We start from the raw sequence: 20,849 nt of genomic DNA on the forward strand, positions 1-20,849 counted from the left end.
ACTGCAGGGGCAGAGTAGATATAGTCCTGGGAGGTGATTAATGGAATGAGCCACCTGCAGGTGGTGATTGGGGAGAGTGGTGGCAGCTGCTCAGACCGGTGAGGGGTGTGGCCATGGGAGGTGACAGGAGGCGGGGAGAGGAGGACACAGAACACATGGGAAAACAATAACAAACAGACAGGGGAATGACAGCACACATAAGGAGAGGTGATTGGGGACAAAACAGAGGGAGACACACCAGGGTCAGACAGGGATCTTAACACTTGTACAACCTTCTGTGCTTTATTGCATGATTTACAGAATTTTAACCCTAATTCTAACAGAGTTTTATATGATAACCCTGCAAGTTGAGGCCCCTTCACTTTATGAGGATAAAAAAATCCTAGATTATGGTTCCTCCCTGATACTTCAAAAACCTCACTCACAATAAAGGCTGTAGGCAACACATAAAAGTACACCAGTTTTCAACAGGAGAGTTACAACGGTCACATAAATCATATAAGAATAATTTGCAGCATGTCATAATTGCATTAAACCTGAAATAAAAAAGAGTAGAGGGGCCAAATGATGTGTTCCTGGTAGATCATTCAATCAGAGATCCATTAAACATGTACTACTGAAGGCAATGAGCATTATTTCAAAGTTGCATTAAGAAGTATTTTTATTTTAAAAATGAATGTGTAATGTGAAACCAGATGCCTGTGGTGGTAAATAGGAGTGACCCACAGAGAAATATAACCAAACTGCAGTACCCAGCTTTATATAACGTTTTAGCACCTATCAGCTCTTTTTTTTATGCCTCAGCGCCAAACACATCCAAGGCCTGATGTTTTATGTTTTGGGTAATACGTCCATCTGTCAACACAATATCTCAAGGATGCCTCAAAGGAATTTATTCAAATTTGGCATAACCATTCATTTGGACTCAAGGATGAACTGATTAGATTTTGGTGGTCAAAGATCAATGGGGCCTCGTGTATTTCCCATTTTTGTGAATGCGATATCTCAGGAATGCTTTGAGTCTGGATGAATAGGATGTGAACTGAAACTTGACTGGTAAGTGGAGTCTGCAATGGTAATTTTAGTTGTTTTTTTTAGCTGCATTGTTTGGAATCTTTTTGACAGCTGCAGCTGTTTTCAGCAAAACAAAACCTCAGATGAACCCACTGTACACTACCTGACCAGAACCAAACATGACACTGACGAAGTCAGCAACTAGCTGGTGAACACAGTGGAACATTAAGGACCAAAAACAGTTAAAAGAGATTGAATAATGGTGTTAAATTACTTTTGTGACTGGAGACACAACTCCTAATAATACTAATATTGCTTTGTGTCTGCTGGATGTAAGTAGGCAACAGTTTCCTAACACTAAGGTGATATTGATATACTGATGTCAAGTTTAGCGCTTGCCCTGTATGGCTGAAAAAAAAATCCATTAATACTGCTTCAATATGGAGTAAAAAAAAATATAGAGAATAAGATACTATTATATCTTAATATAGTTCATTTGACTTTAGGTGAGCAACCAGGAAACAGAAAAGAGCCTCTGGTAATCCAGGAGATGTTTTCTAAAATGTCTCTCATACATATTTTATTTCTTATAAATGCTGACACATTTTAAATAACTGAATTTTGTTTTAGAGCCACTGCCATTAAACTATCATTCTCCCTCTATTGAGATACAACGGATCCTCAATATAGTGTCAAGCAGAAGGAGGGTTTTAGCTATAGTTTAAATGAGCTACAGAGCCATCTCTCCGGAACTACTTATTGCGATAACCCTGAACCTTTAACCCTGACTAAGCCCTGTGCAGCTGGAGACAAGCTAAATGTTCCTGCTTCGGCAGGTTTTCATCATCTTTCCATTCTTGTGAGGACACTAGAAAGCTAATAAGGGAAAAAAGAAGGTCGACACACATACACACACCTACTGCAGCCCGCAGCTCTGAAAGAAAGAGCAATCAGGGGTGATACATTGGCAAATGTCAAACAAGGATTAATGGATTAATAACATTGTTAAGTATCCTCCGAGTACTGTCTGTGTTGAAGTTTCCTATATTTTCCAGCCCTCCCTCCGTCCTTTCTCCTCTTCACTACACTAATAGGGAGTGTGAAGGGAGCTGGGGACGTTAAGAACCAATCTCACAGACAAAAAACTCTCGGCAGAATTTAATCTCTCCGTCCTCTTTCTGTCTCTATCTGACAGCACCGCTCTCCAGTTTCTCACTGTGTGTGTGTGTGTGTGTGTGTGTGTGTGTGTGTGTGTGTGTGTGTGTGTGTGTGTGTGTGTGTGTGTGTGTGTGTGTGTGTGTGTGTGTGTGTGTGTGTGTGTGTGTGTGTGACTGCAGTGTGTTCTCCAGCCTGGGTTATTGGGGCTTCCATTAAACCACACTGAGTGTAATCAGCAGAGAATTATGGGTGCCAGGGGCAAAACTACTCTGTAAGCCTTTTCTAGGTCTGTGTAAGTATATTAATGTGGTTATGTGTGTGTGTGTTTATACACTTAAGTGTGGTGATATGGTGCATTTGCATGTGTGCAGGTTCACAGAGCGTACAGAGATGTGTGTGTGTGTGTGTGTGTGTGTGTGTGTGTGTGTGTGTGTGTGTGTGTGTGTGTGTGTGTGTGTGTGTGTGTGTGCGTGCGTGCGTGTGCAGTCTTGAATTAAGATGAAAAAAGGGTATTTTGTCCAAATTAAGATTTCACTTTTACACTAAACTGAAGCCTCTCGAAATCACACTTTGCTCTGACCAATTAAAACATTCGAGGGCTAATAGGGCTGCTGCAGCTTGTCAAATCATTATCTGGAAAGTGCCTCACTGAGACTCTTCCGACGAAATGCACGGGTGGCAATTCAGCCAGTGCCAAAGAGGCAGTCGCTTGTTAAAGTCTCTCAGCATCAGATATTGTTTTTGTCGATGCCCCATCCCACCCCTCCCCCCCCACACACACACCCCACCCCACCCCACACCCCTCTAGATGCCATTTCACCTACTTACAGCAGAGAAATTTGATCAACTCAGAGGAAGAATCTCCGGGAACACTTCACCCAACCTCACGTATTGCCTGAATTCAGCTGCAATATTGCTGACGGGACATACTTTGAGTGAATATGTGAGTGACGTATTCCCCCCTTGAATTCTATTAGCAGCTCCCTACTTAGAAAGGTCAGCCCTAATTTCCACAGGGAGTGATAATTACGCTGGATTTCAGCTTCTCCCTTTTGGCCTCCTCACCACAAACACCCAGCTCCGTAGATGCCTCTCTATATGCTTTTGACTCGCCACTAATCAGCTCGGGTTTTTGTCCGACACTGAATTATAAATCGATTTCACCTTCACTAGCTGCATTTGCCCAACGCGTTGTTTTGATTTCATCTGTTGCTCCTGCAGCATCGTAACTTTAAGAAAGAAGCCAGATGACAATGATGATCGGAACTCAGACTGCGTGATGATTGCCATGATGATTACAAATACGCTATTTGCATTCAGCAGCTCGCTGCACAATGGAAAGACAGCTCCATACCTCAATCACTGGAGCTGTATGCCCATAATAAATACACAACAGGCCGTCAAGACGGAAAACCCATGTCATGTCTTTTGCATACCAAACATGTTGAGGTGATAGAGGACTGTGAGAGAATGATACACTGGAGTTTAGGGAGCTGGCGCTGGTGTATAACTCAACTCTCTCCGCTTATCCACAGGGAAATTAACTGTGGCGAAGCAGCATTACATGAATTACTAAGGTAATCCTGTACTGACACTGCCCTAATCTGCACAGGGATATACGGGATCAAATCACAGCCTGCATATTTCACTGTGTATATAACAATACTGGCAGGTGGTTCAAGGAAATAACAAACCAATATACCCCAGTGTAACAAGGAGGTGAAGAAGTCACTGTCATACTCTGGTGGCACAAAAACGAAGAGTCTACAGACATGCCGGCACCTCTGTAAGGCTGTAATTGGGCACAGCGGTGGTTTCAGCTACATGCCCAAGTCTATATGCTAATATGTTCAAAATAATAATGCTACCAAGCCGATCAAGGAATGGTACTCGGCTGTGCAGCTTTCAGATAGTTGGTAAACAGCATTACTATAACTTCTTAATTCCTTTAGTAATGTGCAATGGTTCAAGAAGCAATTTTTACCAATGGAAAAGGAACGACTTTAAAATTGTGACTACATTTCACAAACTCTGCGGAATGACTCTCTATTTGATCTGAATTTGACTTAGTCCAATATCATAAGGAAAAAATAAGAATCACGTTGGTATTTTGTTTTATCCCATTCATGTATGTGGGAAACAGGAAGTCACCCAGCTCGCTAACATGCATGCTCTATGAGTTTAGAAATGTTAAAGTGTGAGGAAGTCCATTGAAACGATTTTTGACTAATGAAAAGTTCTCATAGGAATAAATAAGATGCCTTTTATTAAAGTGAAAAATTATTCAATTCTCCTCCATATATTAATCATGCAGATTAGCAGGTAAAATGTTTACCATTATCACCATCAGAGTTTGGTGTGTAAGCATGCTAACATTTGGTAATCAGTACCAGGATGGGAAATTAGCATCAGACACCAGGCAAATGCTGGTACAATAAGAAAGTGGCAGGTAGATTTCAGACACAAAAACATAATTTACTATTGAGTGGCTTTGAAAATTTATTGTATCTGTCAGTGGGTGGTAGTAGTTAACATTTTAAGAAGTAAATTTTCCACCCTGAGGCACTTGACAGTGCTAGAATGTGAGTATATTTAGTTTGCTACTATACTTGAGTACAATTTTGAGGTATTTGCATTTTCATTTGATGAGACTTTATACCTCCAACCCATTTCTGGGCCAAACAATTTACATAATTCACTTCATTTGTCTGACAGTTTCAATTACTAGTTAAAAAATTTTCTCCAAACTTGATGATTTTAAAATTGTATTGTTTCTGATAAAGTGAAGGATTAGATATTCCTTAACGGGTTGAGAAAATTCTCCTTCTTCTTAAACTAACTAAATGATTTAAAATGTATATTGGAAAATGTGAAAAAGCTGAAAACTCTTTTTCTGAGCTTGTTGACTTTTAAGAGGTACATGTTTTTTTCAGGACAGCGACGCTGCAAACATTTGGTGATCTAATAGAATATGATGCATTACTATAAATTAAACCAACCAGCAATATATAAAGCAGTTAATTAGCTCAACCTTAAAAAACTACATCAGTAAAATGCAGATTAATGCAGCATTAATCATCATATATAACAGTGATACACAGACAGGTAGTACGACAATCCTTACATCAGCTGTCATTTCATTCCAAAACTTTAAATGTCAACCTCGTGATGGTGGCAGAGAAAAAGTCAGGAAATCATCACGTGAGTCATCACGTATTCATCCTCTCGGCAGGTGGAATATCTGTTCCAGATTTTATGGCAATCTGTTGAAGCAGTTGAGATATTGCAACAAAAAACAGAAATGTCAACATGGCACCATTGGAAAACTCAGGGAATCACCATTAGGATTTCTCCTCCGGGGATGATAAACATCTGTAAAGCTTTCATGGCAATCAAGACAATGTTGGTTGAACTAGTTCTGTCTGGACCGAAGTGATGGATCAACCGGCAGTATCGTTCTTGGAGTCACGCGTGGACTGGCATGACTAAAACTCCTCAGACTTTGGGTTGACAGCCACAGACAGATGGTCGGGAGCTGCTGATATGGGAGCTGCCTCGGCATCGCTGTCGCGCTGTCAGACAGGTGATCAGTAGCGTGTTGAGAGATGAGGTAATCCAATAGAACCATTGCTTTGGGCCTACAACACAGATTGATGTGTGAACAATTGGTCAGTCCCTGCTCCTCAAGTGATGACTCGATAACAGAAAACACTTCAGTCAGAACGAAGCTTTTCTTGGCCCTCTGCCTCAGCTGATTGACGTACAGCACCAGGCTAATAACACTGTATACCTGCGGCAGTGGTGGCAAAAACAGCGATTGTCGTTGGATGGAATCAAACAAATGCAAAAGTTTTGTCTATGCCTGCCTACTACAATGAGAGGATCTTAAGAGTGAGTCTCCATAAAGACGCTGATAGACTGGAATCGAGGAGAGACGTGTGGAGATTATCTCATCTTACCACTGTAGGACTGATGCTGATTCAGACCCAGACATGGCGAGGGGAGGGATTACTGCAGGCTTTTAGAATATCTCTCGAGAAAGCTCTTCAAAGAAGGTATTATACAAAACATCCAGCAATATCTAAGTGCTCTTTGTAAAAGTCTTACCAGTGCCCTCCTCTTTGTAGCACTTTGTGTCTCACCTCCCTGTCTCCCTCTCTGTCTGCTCACTAGGGAGGTGCTGAACAAGGATTCATGAAGGGCATTTGCTAATTAGCATTCCCAAACACAAAAGCAAAGCAGAGGTGAGGAAGCCAAAAGATCTCATGTGAAACAGGTGCAGCGGGGCGCCAGCGAGGCGTTATCGCTGGCCCAGATGTGTTTGTCTCCTCCATGGCTGTGTGGTTAATGATGAATGATTTCCTCTCTGTCTAAACGCTTGTTGTCACATCCCTGTCAATGAGGCCCTGAGTTACAGTCTTGTAGGAGTAATGGGGTTGGCATGGCTCCAGCCACACGGCAAATAGCTGGGTGCAGCCGAGAGAGATAGGGGGCCGTGGAAATGAAAACGGGCTTAAAATGACATTCCCAAACATGTCAACAACAGCCAGCCTCCCCCCACCCTGCTATTTTTTTAATTAGTGATGCACAGATTGCGAGTGATTTGCTCAATTTGAGCAGCTCCTTTTAATAAGTCTGAGGAGATTATAATTTACCTTTAACAAAATTGTTTTTTCTCTACTGAGAAATGCGGCTGCTCACCAAGACCTGACTGCCATATGCAAGTCCTGATAATGTTTTTCTATTCTGCTATTTCATACTTTTACTCCTCTACATGCAGAGGGGAATACTGTGGTTTTAACTCCACTACATTTATATGATAATTTAAGTTAGGATTTGACATACGGAATATATGATAATCTCATGAAATATGATGCATTAATGTGGTTGACAGCTTAAAGTAGATACAACAGATTTTGCAGGGTCCTCCATGAATACAAAATGTTCTCCCTAAGTTTTAATAGTTTTGGTTATTTGACAGAAGCTATTACTTTATTACTTATGCCCAGATTCCAGTGGCCACAGGGCTATGGCCATAAACTGTATGTAAAAGTGGAAGTTCCATAAAGTGCAATATCACTGAGTGCCACTAGGGGTTTGCTCCAAAAAGCCTCCATCTCCATAGACTCCCATTCATTTTCTCTCATGAAATATGAAGTCAATGAATTTTTTTCCAAAAGACATTATGGTCCTGTTAGCTGGAGTCCCTCCTTATTAGTTTTCCAGTGGTCCATCTGAAAATAATCCCATCATTAATTAGATATTAGGCCTCAAAAAGCGGTATATTTGGTGGGATATCTGTTTGATTGACAGGCCTGTGGTACAGTCAGGTTTTGCTATAGGTGGGCGGGATGTAGTGTCCTCAAGCCTGTGGTATCATTTCTGTCTCCAAACTGCTCTGAGCTAGCAAGATTGCGACGGACGTAAATTCTAACTTGAAGCATAACAACAGTTCACAAACCAACGAGTGACACTGCTTGTTGCTTCATACCCTATGTTTCAGAAGTGGAGGGTTTTGTCTGCCTATTTATTCTGGATTTATGTGCTTTTAGGGCAGTAAAATAGTTACTTTTGTGTCTTGTAATTGTGTCTATTTTTGTTTTTATACTTACTTTGTTGTGCTGTAGCAAGCGGCTCAAGTTTAGTTGTTAAAAAAATATTCATCATCATAATTCTTTCGTAACTACTTTTCACATACAGTGACCGTTAGATTTAGACTTAGACCTGGGCTTTAATAATCCCACAGTGGGGAAATTCAGTTGTTACAGCAGTAAAGAAACACAAAAAAAGTGCACACAATAAGACTAAATTTACAAATACGTACTGTATACATAAAGTAAGATAGATTACAAGAATTATAAAAGAAAATAAGAGCAGTGCATAAATGAATACACACGCACACCCACAAACTATATATACAAAAAAACAAATGCAATTTAAAATAAAATAAATAAATACGGCTTGGGATGAGTGGAAAAAGTGGAAAAGTGTCAGGTGCTATGAAATGAAGTACGGTGCAATATTATTTAAGGCTGGTGTTGAAAAGTCTGACAGCCGTAGCAGAGCATATTTCTTTATCTACTTATTTTTTTTTCACCTTTTTTTGCTATCTTCTATAGTTTCCTGCTGATTTCAACACTGGACCAACTAAGTTGAACCAAGGCCACTCTCTTGACATTAGAACTTTGTACACATGTACTTTCCGAGGGATGGCATCATCAGAATGTAGCGCTTCACTGTGCTGTATACAAATACGTATGTAATATATGTACAGTACATGCTGGTATTTGAATAAAATATGAGGTTGGGTTGAACATTTGTGAAAGTAATAAAAGCAAATGAGAACAGCAGCAAGAAAAGGATATGCAATAAAGCTACAAATGAAACAGACAGGCTTTGTTACGCCAGCAGAAAATCATTGCAGTTTTAATATTGCATGGAATTTGTTTTTTTTAATGTATCTCAAATGCCTTTTGTGCTTTTCCCTCCTACTCTGTCTTAAACCGGTGAGAGTGTGTGTGTGTGTGTGTGTGTGTGTGTGTGTGTGTGTGTGTGTGTGTGTGTGTGTGTGTGTGTGTGTGTGTGTGTGTGTGTGTGTGTGTGTGTGTGTGTGTGTGTGTGTGTGTGTTTGTATATACATGTGCATATAAAACCCATGTAATATTAAAACTGTAATGATGCCTTGGATAGATCCAAAATATATATAGATGACACGTGTATATATACACACACACACACACACACACACACACACACACACACACACGCGCGCGCGCGCATACAAAGACACACACGCAGGGTTTCATAATAGGGCGGTTTTCCCTACCATTATTAGGCTATGTGCAGCACCCAAGCCTTTTTTCAGCGTCCTTGGGCAAAACACTGAGCCCCAAGGACACTGATCCCAGGGATCGAACTGCCAACTTCATGAATAGTGGGCAACCTGCTTTATAATCTGAGTCACACTTCAGGAAAACAATACGCACGTACACACACACACACACACACAAGAGAGAGATATATATATATATATATACAATACTACAATATATACATTATATACTCACACACACACACACACACATGAATACGTTTCTGAAATCAAAATCGTAAAATTGCAGGTAGATGAGTTTGAATAGGTATATATGAGTTTACTGTTTACTTTGTTGATGAACAAAGTGAACAGCGTGAATGCAAAGTCTCATTCAAATATCTGACTCTGAAAGCAGGCCAAACTTCACATCTCCAACACTGTATTGTAACAAGTTGTGGATTGGCTGCTGTGATTGTCCAATTTGACACAACACCCAGACAACTTTCACTCACTGAATAATGCCCTTGAATAAGACACACTCTGGGATAATGAACAATACCCGGCAGAGGAGACAAAAAAATAAATGAATTTCGAGCGTTCACTCGAGCCTCCATCTGTCTCCATGCAATAACAGTAACTGGCATAGTAGACACTTCAACATGAAAGGTAAACACCACACTCATTTGGGAGGTTATATCTCAATGTCATTCACTACGGCATCCCAGGTTGAACATTATTATGAAAAACAATAATGAAAATAGGGGTTAGAGTGTCATTGAAAAGTAATAAGGCTGTATTTAAATTAGACACACACACTCCATCTCACACACACACACACACACACACACACACACACACACACACACACACACACACACACACACACACACACACACACACACACACACACACACACACAAAGAATGATCCTTTAAGGAAATATTACTATCTCCCCTCCACTTGGAAGAATGAATTTCAGGGTTGTGGGTGGAAGTCACCTTGAGGTGTGTGTGTGTGTGTGTGTGTGTGTGTGTGTGTGTGTGTGTGTGTGTGTGTGTGTGTGTGTGTGTGTGTGTGTGTGTGTGTGTGTGTGTGTGTGTGTGTGTGTGTGTGTGTGTGTGTGTGTGGACACAGGATCAGGTAGGACCCTAAATAGAGTCATGCTGAACACCTTTCTTCATGTCGAAGATTGAAAAAAAAAATATTTAAATACCACCCCAGTCCTGTGAGTCTCTCGCAGTCTTTAACGAGCGCCGTAAAAAGTAACGAGCCATCTTAACCTCGAGGCCAACACAGGAAGTGAGCACTCCGAGCGCCCCGCGCCGATCAAGGTGATCTTTTATCTCTCAAACCCTCCCTCCCCTCCCCTCCTCCTTAGTTCTGCCGTCAACAAACAAACTGCAGCAGGAGAATAAGGGTCAGCTTCTCGTCTCTGAGTGTCACTTTCTGAGCTATGAATAGATCTGCAGTTTTGTGTTGTCTCTGCTCCTGTTTTCGATGTTGGCAGCAAAGCGGAAATGTTACAATTAGCGTCGCTACATGTAAAACTAAACACCGACCTCTTGTCTTCCTGCCTGTAGCGCTATCATTAAGCCTTAAAGTTTGTGCTGTCTTTTCAGTTGTTTTTTTTTCCTGTCTAATCTCTCCTCTCCTGGCCACGTCTTTGTGTCCTTGTTTTCATTTCTTCACAAGCTAATGATCAGCATCCCGGGGAGCACACGGCGAGATGCATTTTCTGCCTCCTCAACACAACCCGCCGCTCCGGAGTCCTTTCAAGACAAATGATGCGCAGCATAAAGAGAAAAATATAGTTGGATTTCCTTGATTCTCTCAGAAAATCAACATTTGACATCTGCACTTGATGCGGAATATTTTAGCATGTGGATTGGATTAATTATTAATAACACAGAATTGATTATGTTTATGGGTTCCCTGGAGTAAATCTGAGCGCTGATGTGATTAGAAATAAAAGCGGTTCCAGGGAGCTGACAAATTGACAGATCGACAGCGAGCAGTAAAATTAAGTTTTAAGTGATGGGAGTGAATAAATCCAGCCGGGCACATTCAAATCTTTACAAGACGACTTCAAAACAAACAAACAAAAGAGCCGGTAAGACACACACACACACACACACACACACACACACACACAAGAAAACTTCAGTTCGGTAAATCAGCATTCTGAGCAGATTCTCAATAATTGATGTTTGTCAAGGCGAGCGCACAGCTACGTCCCCTCCAGCCCCCCCCCCCATCCCCCCCCCCCCCCCCCGTCCTCTCTCCCCCAAGTCGAGCATGGAAAAAACAACAACCAAAAAACCAAATGAAAGCCAAAGCCCTCCATCTCCCCGAGATTCGGCAAACAGATGCACAGTCATTCGGCAGAGCACACGCGCAACATCTGCTCCCTTACACACAATCGGGCGGACACACACACACATGCAGTCACGTGTAAAAACAAAAATGCAAACAGGCGTGAATACAGATGAGTGCAGTCAGTATCTCAAGCCCAAATACACACACACACACACACACACACACACAGCACCACTGCCTGCTCTCTCTCCATCTCTGCTGCACACACTCGTGTGGGTGCAGAACCAACAAGTTCATTACTGTCTCTCTCTTGACCACATTATGAGTCACGCTGGTATACAGTAGCTTTAATAGAACTTCTGTGGATTTCAGCTTGTTGTCTGCACAAAAGGCAAGTGATAACTCAAAAACAAACTGATCTTACAAACTATGGCAAAGAAAGGAACAAGAAATCCATATAAACAGGTGTAAGGAACAGAAGTCTCGTCTAGAAGTAATCAATAGAAAGTCAGAAGTCTATAGAAAAATGTATATTTAATGATGTATTTCCTTTGTTATTAAGGTTATCCTCCAGTTCGTCCTCCAACATGGGCAGCATAAACAGAGCTCAGACGAGAGCCACTAAAAGTAGGGAGGAGAACGTGTATGTGGTCCTGAAGGATGCTCTCAGCTTTGAGGGTGACCAATGATCTTCGTGCAGGTGCTGTTGACACTCGCGAGGGGCTTTTTGTTTTGAGTTGTTCGAGAACTGAAGCAGCAAATAAATGAGGGGCAAGGTACTTTAAATGCATGAGCTGTAAAATGTGGAGAGTATTTTGTGGTTGACCTCAAATGAAGTGAACTTCCTGGAAAACAATGTTTGTGTTGTTTCTGAGAGATATTACGGACGTCTATGTGGAGAGGTATTGTAGGTGTGCAGCAAGTCAGAGAATTTGTTTACCAGAACTCTTCGTGTTCAGATGAAGACGTCTCAGACGTTTTCCAGCCAGAGGGTGTTGTTAAAGTATGTTAAAAACAGAAGAGAAATCAGCAGACAGGAGTTTAGCAGCAGGTTTTTTGGGGGTTTCTTCGGATGTTTGTTGATATCCAGGTTGGACTGGGTTGGACTGGATTGAGCTGGTCAGCAGTAGCCTTTGTGATGAAGCTTTTTACAAGCCTGTCAAAAGTCTTCATCACCCAGGAGGTGAGGTATTCAGCAGCTCTGTGGGTTTTCCTCATGCTAATACACACAATAGTCAATAAACACGCACACAGTTCAAAGATAAGATGACATACCCTGCACAACATTTACAACGAATAAAGCCTGAACATCTCATAGATCAAAATTTAACTGGAAATGTGTCTTTTTGAAAGATGTCAGCAAAAAAAGTCATGATTTAGATTTAGATTTGACTTTATTAATCCCATAGTGAGGAAATTTACTTGTCACAGCAGCATAGAGAAGACAAAAAAAAGTGCACACAATATGAACAAATTTATAAATACTTCATATTATTGTCATATTATACAGTATTTTCTAATGTTTTAGCATTGCTAATGTGATTGAAAATGTCCCTGTCCATATGTCTATAACAAATATCTGTATTTTGGGAGGAAAAAGTGTCTTTAGATCGGACTTTTTACCGTAGGGACAGGACGTCGGCCCACAATTAAAAGAACTGTGGGTGCTGCAACCTTCATCCTTGACCTCGTCCTAACTCCGGAGACTTCTGTCCATGTACTCCAGCCCTCTCTACTGCACTCACCCCCTCCCCTACCTCCCAGCCTCTCCTGATTCCCTTTGACCCTCTGACCTCCACCCTTTAAAAATATCCTGTGTAAAAGGCCGACCTCCAAGCATCATTATTGGTGTATTTGGAAAGAATGTGATGGAAGGTGCACAACACATATTCCAAAAAAAGCACTCATATAAAACTCTCATATTATAGTGCAGAAATAATAATAATATTGTATATTTGTACACAGTACACATATTTGTTTCACAGTAATTATTTGTCACATGTAAATGTTTTCTGCCCTTCATTGATAAAAAACACCAAATGCAAACAGCCATGAACCTTTTTATAGAGAAATCTTAGAGGGGAAGTTGTCTGTACCCATGGATTTCAAAATAAAGGATTTCAAAGTAAAAAATATATGTATAAATATTTGCAGAGTATTCATTTAACATTAAAGTTTAAATGAAATGGTAAAAAAAACATAGATCTCACGAGCCAAAGAAAAACTGGTGAAAACACAGAATTCAATCTATATTTTCTTAAAGACAATGGAGAAGAATTTATAAAAGAATTCTAATGAAGGAAATGAATCAAAGATGAGAGTTGAGTTTAAGTTTAAAATGTTTCAACTTTAATAAAACATGTATTACCTCGATCAATGTACAGAGGTGAGATTTTTTTTTTTTTTTTTTAAAGTGACAGACAGAAATAGCCAGTGCTTTGATTGCTAGCTAGTTTTACAACGGAACTAAATATAACAGTCCAGCCACTCACTTTTTGTCTGAAGGTGCAGAAATACAAACCTCCATCTGCAATCTGTGTTCTCACTGCAACCGTTTGCCCAATCAACAAACGGGGCCTCTGGTCTCAACTTCAGTGCACAAGTTCAAAGTCAAACTGTCATTAAAAATAAAGCAGCCTGCTGTCCTGTTCAATGTGAGCAGTTTTAGTAAAATTACCAAACAACCTTTGAAAGCATGAAGTTTTTGAATATATGGAGATGTTGATGTTTTACAGCATTTTCCCCAAATTTGTGATTAGGTGCATGTACTTGGTGGGATGTTTTGGGGGCCTTCCCCCATGTTTTTTTGGTGAAATTGTTATTTTTGACCATAATTTTCTAATCTGTGTAAAATGTTCCAAACTAGAGCAGGTAATAAATAAACACTCAAAAAGCTTAAACAGAAAACTTTTTTTTTTTTGGTGCCCAAAACAACTTGCATCTAAGTCTTATGATCGAGGGAAAACCCTGTTTTATACAAAACTCCACTGCTATATCAATAATATCAGAAATTTGCCTGAACAGACTGCTTAAAGACACCTGACCTGACCTCTTGTGTGAGAATATAAAGAACATGATCTGTAATAGGTGTTATTAGGCAACATTTATCTGTGACAGCATTTTTTTCAGCAGTAATTGGACTTTGAACGTTTGGACCTGACGGAGGCTCACTTTGTCAGACCATCATGATACGGAGAAACAGAAGGAAGACCTGAGCAGATACAGAAATAGAGAAGCAGACGAGCTCTGAAACTGATAAGACGGCCGTTTTGGAGTGCGTCCAAGCCTCTCAACTTCCTCTTTTATATGCAGATAAAAATCTCAAAAGGCATCTGTCTCCTTTTTTTTTTTTTTGTCTGGTACGGGTAATAAAAATATAATCTGCCGTCACCCCTGTTGAAACTATCTCTAACCAGACACCGTCCATCACATCTATGGCTGCCGTGATGCCAAACAAATATTCTGAGTAGGGTGTTATAGCGCCCGCATCAGAGGATGCCAGAGCTCTCTCAGACTGCTTGGAGTCATCTCCTCCGGGGGCTTTCTATTGTGCGCGAGGCAAGAAGTGGGTTATGGCTGGCGGATTTAGCATCTCTCATTTTCCAGAGCAAAGGAGCCATTCATGTTTGCTCGGCCGAAATCTTCCCCGCTATGGTGGGGGATAAGCTGCTGGTGAAGACTAGTAATAGGCTTTTCACAGCACAATGTTAACAGGGGCTGAGGATGGATGTGTGTGTGTGTGTGTGTGTGTGTGTGTGTGTGTGTGTGTGTGTGTGTGTGTGTGTGTGTGTGTGTGTGTGTGTGTGTGTGTGTGTGTGTGTGTGTGTGTGTGTGCTGTTTGCCCCCGCCTCTAACACGCGCCAAAGCTATGCATTCATTTAGTGCACACGGAGCATGCTGAATGAATAATCTCTGGGTAATTAACGTGCTTGCGCTTTGCAATTCTAGCCTTGATCAAGGGCATCAGGAGCTCCGGTGAAACTAAAGGATATCTTATTTAAAAACATGATTTTTAGGGAGAGAGTGACATTAGCTGATCGCTTCCTTCCTTTCCTTCCCTTTCCTAAACCAAAGCTTCTCGCCGCCTTTTTTCTCACCACCTGAATCCCTTCCTGCTTGTGTAAGCGCATCTCTTCCACCTCCCATCCATGCTGTCATCGCTTCCCATCCCTGCCTCCGTACATCCCTGCAACCTCTACCCCCACCCCTCCCTTCTATTCACCCCCCCACACACACACACACACCAACACTGCCTCCACTCTGTCTCCCTCTGATTACATTGCAAAATGTATCTCAGAAACTCGCAATCTTTTCTCTCTCCCCAGCCCACCAGCTCCTCCTCAACCTTAATTTTTTTTCCTTGAATCAAATATACCCCCTGTTGACCCTAACCCTCCACACACTTCACCTCCTCCCTGCCGCCACAATACCTCCTAGCCCCCACCTTTCCTTTTAGTATTTGAAATCTCACAAAAAAAACCTTACTATCTCCTCTCTCATCCTCATGCAGCAAAATGAAATTGCTCCTCCACTCAGACGTCCCTCTGTCCCTGACAACCTCATCTCCACCTTTTCCCCCCTTCGTCTTTCCATCGACTCGCTCTCCACACACCTGCGCAACCTTCATCTCCCTCTCTCTTCCCCCACACCTTCAACTTAATTTCCTGCAGACCGCCCCCTCCACCCTGTACCACGCCGCCCCATCACTTTACCTATTTCTCCATCCCAATTACCAGGTAGCCCCCCACTACGATACATCCCTGCCTTGTTCCCTTGCTGACCTGAAAACGCCTCGGCCCCTTACCCGTGTCCTCCTCCATCCATCATTTTTATTAAGCCGAGCCTCATGGCAGCCGAGGGTGCCTGATGTTTGATAGCTTGTTAACTTGCATCCAAAGGAGACTCTGGCATTTCCGAGAGAATTATTTTGTATTTTCCTCCATGTCCAGCCCCCACAAGCACCATTAGCTCCTTCTCCCTTGGGTAACTTTGCAAGGGGAGAAAAAAAAAGAAGAAAAAAGCCCTTGATGTTAATATGGGAAAGAGGAGGTTAGCGATGTTGATATACCAACCTGGGCAATTGGAGCGGACATCCAAAACTTTGGCCTTGCAGTTTAGAAGGAAGATCAGACAGACCCAAGGATGTCTGTCCTCCTGAGAGTCTGCACCATTTGAATATTCGAGAGAACAAGGCTGGACAAAAGTGGCAAATTAGTAGAGTTTCTGTCGGCGCCGGAAGATGGAGGAAAGGTATGGTGTGGTTCGGGCTTCTGGGGATGCATGTTCCAGTTTTCATTAAAAAGGCAGTCATCAATCATATTAAAATTTTTAGGCAACCTTGGATGGCCTCTTGTTAAAACTCTAATAAAGACAGTGTTTAATCTTTTCAACAGCCTATTGTTGGGATGTTGAAACACGCTGGCTCCGCTAGCAGGGCCGCTATCATTATGCAAGAAAAATGGAAATCAGATTGGTGGCAGTTAAATGGAAACAAGCAAAAAAAGAAAATCACATCCATCTCTTCTTAATATTATTATGCAGTATAATTCACTCAGGCACCCTTGTTTTCATCATCCTTCCTCTTCGAGCTTCAACATCCACCAAGGTTTATTCATCATTGTTTCATCTTCTGTCGACTCCCCGGTTGGTAGGGAGCAGAGGTTTGCGAGCCTCATGGGTAATCCGTGTGCTAAACTAATTAGTGCCAGCCATGCTGCGAGGGAACACGGGGGCTTTTCAGCCACTGATAAAAAGACAAGACATCTCACAAAACTCTTCGGCAAAGCTGCCCTTCTTAAAATGGGAGTGAGGGGAGGCAGACTGGGCGTTCCTTTCAAATCTTGATCTGAGCGGCGCTTGAACTGCAAAAAAAGCTCCTCACTGTTAACTCCACTCTCCTCTCCCACGCCTCCGACCATCACTTTTCAAAAACAAGAAAAGAAAAAGGCAACCGTCATATTCTCTGTCATCCTAGTTGGATCCTGGGAACACATTACAAGAAAAGCCTCCAAACTTTTAATGACTGCTGTACCCATTTTTTTAGTTTGCTAGGTAGGCCTCTGATTATGTACTATACATGAACTTTGGATATTATTCACTTATCAGAGCTCGGATTTGGACTCGATGACTTCTGAAAGTGTGCCAGCAGATAAATGATGTACATGCCTGGACAGGGTCAAGTCCTATTAGCCAGCAGCAGCAGCTCTCTTGAACTCTGAATGTCATTATTACAACTGTCTGCCTTGTTGGGGAAGCTACCATCAACAATTACTGAGGAAAAAAGATAATAGTACTTTACAGGAGACTCAACCGCACAAATAAGTAGTAACAACACATCTGACATTTCTGTCTTGTTCAGCCCAGCTTCGTCAATGGTGCTCGACTACTGCCATTGGCATCAGAGAGATATGCACATGGTGCCCTTTAGTGTTGGCACCGTAAAGACTTAAGTTGAATAAGAAGGTCATGTGAAGAAGTAGAAAAAGTAATGAAAGCCATGTAAACACCATGGACTGTATACAAAAATGGGAGTAGCTTCGTCGTCTGAAAAGTAAAGCCTATGTGAAAGTACCATAAAGTGTAATACCACTGAGTGCCACAAGGGGTTGGCTCCAAAAACCCTCTGACTCCATCAAACGCCGATTCAACTTCTCTCATGACATACAAAGTCAATAGATTTTTTTCCACAAGTCAAGTGGTCCTTCTAAAAATATTTCCATCTAATAATTAGATATTAGACCTCAAAAAATGTTATACTTGGGGGCGTGTCTGGTTTCATTGGTTAGGCAGGTGTGCTGTCTTTGGGTTACCACTCGCTCTTCTTCCTCACTTTGTCCAAATATAGTCTTATCTGGCTCAGAAAAAAAATAAGATGGCAACCAGTGAAATGCCAAACTTGAGGCTTCAAAACATCAGTTCACAAACTGATGGTTGACGTCATGGTAGATTGCTGCTTGGTAAACACAGGACTTTCACCTGTGAGACTGGTGTTTGAGTCTGTGAGAAAGCAGAAGTTAACATGGATTTTTTTTTCAAGTAAGTTACATAAGAAACACAATGTATTTAAATTGCAGAACGCACGTAAAAATGTTTCTTACATAAAGTTACTTATTTAACCCAAATCATGCTCTTTTCCTGACTCTAACCAAGTAGTTTTGGTGCCTAACCAGAACCAAATTGCAATTGGTCACACTTAACCCTCACCCAAAATTTTCACAAACCTAACTACATGGTTTTTGGAGCATTAAGCTAAGGCGCTGTGTGCATACTTGTGAGGTGGTGGGTGAGAGGACAAATGGCAATATTTGATTCCATAGGATGAAAACAGTTCGGAGGAACTTGTACTGAATTTATGGTTTTCCATTTTATTCTACTTAATACCTTTATTCCATTACATACACAAGGAATATTATACGTTTTACCTCACCTACATTTGTCAGACATGTCTGCGTCACAACCGAACACTGACTGCATCACATTCAAATCTTGTGAAGATCTTAGGGAAGATTCCCACAGCTTAACCTCTCAGCACTTCTGGATCCACTTTGGTACAAGCAGGGTAAGAACATTTACCTCCCTTACACGGCTGCAGGTACATTGTCCAGCTCCCTCTCAAAGCCCATTGCGTCGCCCTCATTAGTGACATTAATAAGTAATTCAGCTCTCTAACTTCCATCTCCCCTTTCTCCTTGTTCGAACACTGTACACGCCCTGCCTTTGAATCTTCAGCCCTTTCCGGCCTGCTAATTGCTTTCCTTCCTGCGCAATTCCCCGCAGCTCCCAATAATGCTGGACACATTGTCACTGGTGGATATGTTTGACACACGGCTGGTGAGAAGTTAAATGGGGAGGCTAAATGATGCTTCGTGGCCGGGGTGATGATTCGGATGATAATGACCGCAATGATAAAGGACGCTTCTCCGGTCTAATAGCGTTTGATTTCCCCGTTGGCCAGCGAGTAGAGAGTTAGGAGGTATCAGGGTTGCTCATCCAGTGAGAATGACCTTTAATTTCACAACAAGGCCCCGCAGATAGCAGCCGCATCTTTCTCTACAAACCCTCATTAGATCGTGGCGCTGGGAGCAGGAGTGAAACTTTACTTGCTGCCAGCTGGAGAAGTTTACAAGGTCAACTGCCATCACTGGGCGAATAAATTTAAGATGATCTTAAATTTATATACTGAGTGAGGACATGGTGTGAAATCAATATACGGCCTACACTGTATGCAGACTGAGGGGAACTAGATCTGAATAAAATATGGTACCAAAAAAATCACCCACCCTGGTTTTCTTGGTTTCTTCTCTGCCTTCAGAAATAGTCTAACCAAGTCATACTTCATCAAAGCCTTGCACACAGCTCTTTGCCTCAGAGAGGTGGTGTGAGGTTAATATTTTCCCTCTGAAATTGCTTCGGGTGTGACTTTAAGTGGTGACGACAAGATATGTCAGTGAACACTAGGAAAATATAATTTCTCCACAGTTTATTCAATTACCAAGCGCCACGGCAGAAAAACAATTCTTCACCAATGTTTTACCCAAAGAAACTGTCTGTTATCATTTCAGAGAGCTGCTCTGAGATCCGGGATCCTGCGAGGCGCTGGCGGAGGCTATATGTGAGGTTTACTTTTGCTCCACGGCACTGGAGCAGAGATTGTGGGCACAAAGCTTGTCCCCTGTCCTCCATTCATTCCTCGCCTGCTTTGACAAAACCCAATAACCACCCAGTGTTCCAACAATAGGCCGCAGATAGGGGCAGAAAGAAGAGAGAATAATAACCCTCAAGTGCTACGGAGGGAATCTGTTTTTTTCAAGCCGGCACTCCAGAGGACGGCCTGCAACAACACATTCCCCGGCATGTGTGTGCGCGTCCAAACTCAATGGCGATGAAAAATAAAATATTTTATCTGCTTCCCACAGCTGCCCCTGGTGACCCTCACCGCGGCAGAGAAACACCAAAAATAGTCGGCGATAAGAGAGGCCTGCATGGGGAGAGTGAATTTTAATCACTTATGAACATGTGTTGTGGCGATACTGTCATGTTCCCCCAGCTGAGGTAGTTAGTATAACAGCACAATAGTGGAAGGACTCCGCGGGGATGCCTATATAAATATGACAGTGTTGTTTATGCATGAGCTCCTCTTGGCAGGGAAGTGAATAACCGTTTCAACAACACAGGGAGCTTTGCCAGATATATTTGGACACATGCTTTCTGCCTTAGATATGCTGTCAATTACCCGCCTGCATTAGTTTCCTGGTTGTCGGCACTGTTTCTTTTACAATAGATGTCTGTACTTGCGAGACGACCGAATTGTCTCATGAAGTCATGGTGCGTTTGGGTGTAGATAGCACGAAAACATTTTTGGAAAAGCTGTCAAACTGCACTGTCATTCTAGCTCACCACAGTTTTTCTTCTTTTCCTTAATTATACCAACAGAAGGCGATTTCTCAATTTTATTCTCTGCCTCTTTGTATCTGGAATATGCAAATGAAAGCGTTCATAGCGCAGGATGTCTCAATTAAATTAGCCAGTTCTCAAGAAGTCATCTGCT

The sequence above is a fragment of the Brachyistius frenatus genome, unplaced genomic scaffold (genome assembly GCF_029030835.1).
Source record: "Brachyistius frenatus isolate BFR_SWC_R1_liver_20210118 unplaced genomic scaffold, ASM2903083v1 Contig_46, whole genome shotgun sequence".
Lineage (NCBI taxonomy): Eukaryota > Metazoa > Chordata > Actinopteri > Embiotocidae > Brachyistius > Brachyistius frenatus.